Source organism: Micropterus salmoides, unplaced genomic scaffold (genome assembly GCF_014851395.1).
Source record: "Micropterus salmoides isolate LMB-PRFRI ecotype aquatic unplaced genomic scaffold, ASM1485139v1 Ms_hic_scaffold_22, whole genome shotgun sequence".
Taxonomy (NCBI): Eukaryota; Metazoa; Chordata; class Actinopteri; order Centrarchiformes; family Centrarchidae; genus Micropterus; species Micropterus salmoides.
In genome coordinates, this window is record NW_024041373.1 from 11,593,198 (window position 1) to 11,600,224 (window position 7,027).

The window sequence follows — 7,027 nt, forward strand, 5'->3', positions numbered from 1 at the left end:
CTGTCTGTCAGAGACCCCCCCCCCCCCAGCCTCTCCTCTATTTGGGCGGCTGTTACAGAGAGGGCAGATGGCTCATTACCATAAATAGGACAGAGAGAGAGTGAGTGAGGGGGCCGTGCACACCGACCAACAGGACCATGCCGCCCAAAACCAAGGAAATGGGAGGTCGTTGCTAGGAGAGAGGAAAGACAGCTTTATGGCAACACAAAGCTGATTCCCCCATCCGACCTCATCTTGCTCCCGCCCCCTCGGTCCCAGCTCTGGGGACAGAGCCTTGAATCTGCTGGTCGGGGACAGATGGTCGATGGGCCCCACCGTCTCTACAGCTGGACACAGGCTACACTGACACAGTCAGACCTGGCAGGATTGAATCACACCTCATCTTGTCCAACCTATGAGGAGCAAGAGCAGAAAGTGCTGAAGCCCAGGCCATCAGCTAAGAATAGATCCACACTTGTTGCCCACAGGAAATGTGTGACTACACAATAGATGAGAATATGTTAAGGGTTTGTCTTTGTAGTGGTGTAATGCTCTCTCTAGGATGGATGGATGGATAATCACAGGTTGTCTCTTGCTTCTAGTATTTAGTTTCCAAACAACATGAATGGCAATGATTTGGTCAATCCTTGTATCGGGTATTTCTAAATAGATATACCTACCCACACAAACACACAAAATCCCAATATGACTCTGACGTAAATAGGGGGGGTTCAGCCACACCTCTGTTATTTTTATCTATCTCTCTTGTTTTTACTTATCTGAGCATCCATTTGAGTCATTGCCCTTGTTTGTAATGACTGCCATGTTTGTTAAATGTGTCTTTACATGTGCAAATACAAAAAGTGCACCAAAATAGAGGAGTCTGGGGTGACGTGAGGCACTTGAAAAGTATATCAGTCAAGACACCACCACTGAAACAATAGCACATCTGCTCTCACTAGACTCTGGTTGAAAGGGCAAGAGCAGCCAACTGTCACACAGACAGGAAGAGAGTCTACTTTAATTAAAACATTTTTTTAGATATAAATACTTCAGTGCGTTAATTATTGAATGGCTGTTTTGTTGTAGTTTTATTTGAGATTACTCACCAAAAATTTTCTTAATTTATGGTAACTTGCAATAATAATTAATGTTGGTTGGTTAGGCTGGGACATTTTGCATAGTGTCCCTGGGGAATTGGTACGGGATGTTTGACAGCATCCCATTTATGTGTTGGGAGAGAAGAAGGATGGGAAAAGAGGAGGGGAAAGGACAACTAACTCGAACGAGCGAAAGAAAGCGTGGCAGCAGCATGACAAGTAAGCAGAATCACCTAGCCATCCGCCCTGGTTGCATAGGAACACGAGGGCCATGCCTACCCTGCAGACACACTCCTTTCCTCTCTCCTCTGCTATGCTTCATTACCCAGTGCTCAGCCAGGCACAGAGAGGCACTGCACCACTTTATCCACACTGCAGCCGTGTGCCCGCTCACAGGCTCGTCTTAGACCCAGGCAGGGTCTACGCTGCCCCTCAGGCATCGGGTCACACTCACTTTATATGCATGGTGCAGAGACAACCCTGGGAAGTCTGCACTGGTGTAAGCAGGCATACCTCCACTGTCCTATTACATGAATTCAAGTACCCCTTCATTGACACCAGCACCCCTCATGTTCCAAATGTGTTCATTTGAATTGATTTGTAACTGGATATTATTTAACTAGGCTGATATAAATTTTCATTTTCATACAACTGAACTGTCAGTTTGGTTACATTGCATTACAACTATCAAGACTGGACCCCAATCATTTATACATTACTTTTAGCTATTTCAACTGTTTATCTGTTACTTTTAGCTGTTAATTTGTATTCATAACTTTTAGCTCTATATTTTTTAATGCTGTTTATCTATTTATTTTATTTTATCCGTTCTAACCATGCATTTATTCATTACTTTTAGCAAATTGTTAGCCTTAAGCTAATTTAACTTCTCTGGCCACTTGCAAACTATTTTCCAATTATGGTTTTAACACACTTTAATTGCAACGTTGTTCAGATGTTATAGCCGACTCAATATGTGGATGTATTTTTATGATTTTTTAAATGATATTTTTAAACTGTATGTTTAATTCTATTGTTCATCTGTACACACACATATATATTACCAAGCAGCAGGCAGACTTGTTATGGCAGACTGATTGTACTGTATATAAATGAGAAAACACAACTTACACTTATTCACACTGCTGGAACAATATTAGCAGTCCCTCATACGTGTCGTAGCCCACTATGGAGCTGGTAGTGCCAGTGGAGCCGGACAACACTGCTGGGCACAAGACCACTATTGTCCCACAAGATAAAGTGCTCTTGTGACCAAGAAAGGGCGGGGAGGACCAGATGCTGTGAAAAGATAAGGGAGTGTCAAAGAACAAAGCTTTTGCTGTTGTGTTCTTGTTTACAGTGAAGTCATTAGTCCAGTGTTTCTCTAGACGTCATGACTTCACTTCGCTGATGAAGCATTTTTAACTATAGGTAGGCTATATGTCGGAGTGGGATGTCTTACCTTCATCTTCCTCTTGCTTCACAGTTAATTGACTGCAAGTGTTCATTTGCCTCAAAGGAGCAGTCATTAAGGTTGAATAATAAAATTTAGCTTGGCAATAGAACAGCCAGGGATCAATGGGTTAATTCAATTGCCTCTGCATGTGGTGTGTTGTGCAGCAAGGCCATTTGAAGGCCTTTATATGGGAGTCATGCTGTTTTAGTGTGCTTAAAAGCGCAAAGAGATAGCATGGGTATTGGTCAATAAAGACAGAGAAGAACAGCACTCAAGGCTTGAAAGAAAAAAGACCAAAGTTCAGTGCTGTGTGTTTGGTGACAACTAAACAGTCAGTGAAATACAGATGATTGAAAAGACAATTGGTCCTTCACTTGATATAGTCAAGTTTGAAGAAGTGCTATACATATAAGTGTATACAATGTGATGACTTACAAATTGATTGTCTTATTTTAGACTGAATTATTTAAACTACAAACTTTACTGACAATGTGATTTAATTAGAATTATTCTGACAAAACCAACTGATACTATCAACCATTATCTCAACAAAATAACATAACTTATTATTTTCAAAATTATACAAAATGTGTAATGTGTGCTTGGTTGTTCATGGTGACCTGCCCTATTTTTCATATCCAACTCTCCAGTATCTTAAAAATAACTCATCACGGCCAAATCAGGGTCATAATCCCTCTATATATCTTTATATCATGCAGGGTGTTTTTGGCTTTAATCTGTTGGACCTTTTTAAAGAAGAATCATGTTGCCATCATTCTTTTATGCCACATTACTGCAGCTACACTTTAATTCATCGCTCCCCGGCCCTTTTATAATGTATGTTTATCAAGTTTTGTGATTGTGGTGGAGGCTTTAAGCAAGAGTGACCCTCTCAGACAAGAAGAGAGGGCTTTGTAGTAATTATGCACATAAATTGGGGGGACAGTGTCACATCTTGCTAGGGTGGGGAGGCATTTCTAGCTACACCCCTGCTTTGGCCCTTTTGGTCATGTCTCAGTTGCTTAGTGAATGAGAGTCTTGCCTTCATTACCAGTGGATAATTGTTTACCTCTCTGTTTACTGAGCACTGATGAACTGAAATGGACATGTAAAAACTGGTAAAAATCATTTTACTAAGCAACTAGTTACACAGTCCTGTCCCATTAAATAGTTCAGTTGTTTTTAAATAAGCCCTAGTAAAATTTAATTTACTACTTTGTTTATGCTGGCATGCTTAATCCTCCAATGGAGCAAATTGACACTTGGGCCTGTTTATTCAGGCGTTTGCCCCATCTAATCTGACCAAATAGACTGAATCAATACTGAATTACAGGATATTTGCTTGACTGTTGAAAAGATCATTCCTCTGCCCTACATGTTGAGCATTTTATTGCCTGTGCATTAAAGGAGGCACTTATCAGCTCACAGATAACAGACAATCAGCACACTGCTGACACAATTCATAAGACCTGGTTAGCAGAAAGGATTGTCAAACAAAGGCTTCTGTAGGCAAACACGCTCTTCAGTTGAGGATAACTGCAGGCAAAAGCTGGGAGAACCCCTAGGGAAAACAAACCTGGAGAACAAAGAAAGTGTTGAATTTGAAACAAGTTGATCACGCCCGTGTGCTCTGCCGACAGTTAGAGGGCGTATACAAGTAACATTTACTCTATTTTAACTGCTAAGATATTAATTTAGCCTCTGAGTATTTATTAAGGACAACTTGAATATAGTAAATACGCTGTCTGCAGTGCTTGTTTTGTACACTCTCCTCTAACAGCAGTGGTTTGCTCCTTCTTGAGCAATTGTGTCTGGACTGCTAGACTTCTAGTGCATGTCTGTACACAGCAGGTAGCCTCTGGCAGCTTCACAGACAGTTGAGGTTGTCGTCTCGTCCTGGGAAGAATGCAAATACTACCTGTTCAACCAGTAACCAATCTGACCATACTTATCTAGGAAAATGAAATGCCATAGAGCCTCAGTGAATGCGTGCGTGTTCCTTCATGCACATCTGTGCACGTGTGTATGTGTGTGTTGGTACTCTTTAATCTATGTTACAATTCTCTCGATGACTCTTCCACTTCGCATTTCAAAGGAGGTTCAAACTAATTAGCTCAGGGTGCCGGTGGCCTGTTGGTTTCGCTCCCAGAACAACTGCAGGTGATTGTTCCAACATCTAAATCCTCAAAAAGGACCAGGCTAGTGACTGTACACTCTATAATGTCCTCACCAGTCCAAGGTACATAAAGTAAAAGAAAATAATGTGCATACTGGTAAACATTTTGGGTAACATCCCTTATGTCATTAACAAAAACCACGATGCATCTTTTCTTCATTACAGAACAGCTTCTATTGTTCAAAATGTGTGTGAGAGAGCAAGCAGCAGAAAGAAAGAGGTAGAGATACAGTACCTGGCATGATTCTAATGAATATGCAAAATGTATTTTTCGGTGTATATGTGTATGACAGAATGAGAGAAGAAGAGATATTATTTTGAATCTAGAGTGAACCTATTGCAGGGCAATACTGCTCAGCGTTGTAACAAAGGGGTTCTTCTGGAATGTGGTTTATCTTTACAGTTCTCACCTCTTTTACAGGCTGTGCACCAACGCGTCAACATCCCACTCCAGAAACCAACACTAGGTGTAATGAGAAAAAACGGAAAAACGGAGAGAGAACAATGAAGGCAAGGGGACAGATTGAATGAAGGCAAGGGGACAGATTGAATGAAGAGCAGCATACAAACAAGGGCTGTCACTAATAGAGAGTTTTATGAGCTCCAGACCTGCTGAAATGGAGTGCTGTGCGTGTGCAGCAGCTCTTATCGGCTCGCTGGCAGCAGGGGAGGGTGAGAGCTTCCACACTTGCACTCCGTAAAAATGGTCTGATTCATTTTCCGCATGAGAGGGTCTCACTGGGGCGGCATCAGACCAGCCAGTCCACACAGATTTATGGACCATTAAAGCAGCAGGCCTCCTGACCGCTATGCCACCATAGGCTGGCTGCTAAGACACAGTGCACCCTCATTCATGCGCAGTCACTACTCTCCATCACAGGCTAGCTTCCTCATTGTTCATCCCTTCATCAGCACCCCTTTTACTGCCTTACATGAACTCCTCTAATAGTCTGTAATCCTACCATTCTTCATCTCACTCCCTTTGATACAAAGTGAGCTGTTTACTGTAATTATTCTCACCCACAGTTTTCACAAAATACTTTTTTGTTATTCATTCATGTCATGAAAAGGATCAATCCTAAAGTCCCTCATCAGCACCCTGGGCAGGCAGCATGTTATATCATCCAGGAAATGCTCCAATACTGTTATGAACATCCCTGATGGTGGTCGGTGGGGCATGTTGTTTTAGCCTAACAGTTTTACAATCAGATTAGCGTCATCGCAGGCACACAGACTAATGGGTCTGTCTTTTCAAGGCACCCTCAATCAACTGTTGCCCTTTGATGAATGCATTCTTCTCTCATTTGCTAGCTTTGCAACTTCATCATCCCTAGGAGTGATACTGGGAGGAAAATGGGGCAGAGCATATGTTGCTTGCCGGCCCTAAGAATAGCTCAGTATGCAAGAAAGTCATACTACAGCAACCTGAGCAAAGCCTCACAAACATGAATGAACGAATGAATTCACATAATAGTACCCTGAGTGCTCTGCCACCACTGATAAATCACTTCACACGCTTCTTTGCTGGATAAATGAATATTTCCCCATGTAATGCAATTCTTCACCTTCTGCGTATAGGCATGAAATATACTTGTGTTTCTATTCACAGTGTACCTGAACAATCCGACACAAGGCAAACAAGGTACTCACTGAAGCAGCCTCATGTTAACTTTAAGTATCAAACCACAGATCAACAAAAGTACTTTCCAGAGTGACAGGTATTCACTCTGACACAAAACTTCCATCGCACTACTGAAAAGCCTGTTTGTCCAGTTGGAAGAAGGGGGAAAACAAGGGTGTGCATCAACGCCAGTGCAGAACTATTTACTGCACTGCTCCATGGCATGCATTGGAGTTTATTCAGTAAAAGCAAATAGAGAAGCTATTAGATCAGTCGACAGAGAGCTACTCATGTACGCTTATGAAATGGAGTGGCTGAGATGAGTAAGGTATCACCATTATGTGAAAGTTACAGTTAGGTGTGAAGTTGCTGTTGGCCAGCAAAGCTGCACTCAACAGATAGTCAGGCAAAGATACAAAACTGACCTGCTGGTTTTCCTGAAGCACACATTTGCCTATAAAAGCACATCCATACAGTCATGTAAATAACAGGTATGTGCAATTGTTTTACTTTTAACACTTGCACAGATAGAGTTTTATCTGCAACTGGGAAAAGTAGTTCATAATTGTGCTTTTCTTTTTCCTCCCATTTATTTAATTTGATTTGTCTACAAGCTCAGACATCACCTAGTATGTGTCTGTTACTGTGTGTATATACAGGTCATGTTAGCTCCTTGTATAGGCTAATCGTTTACT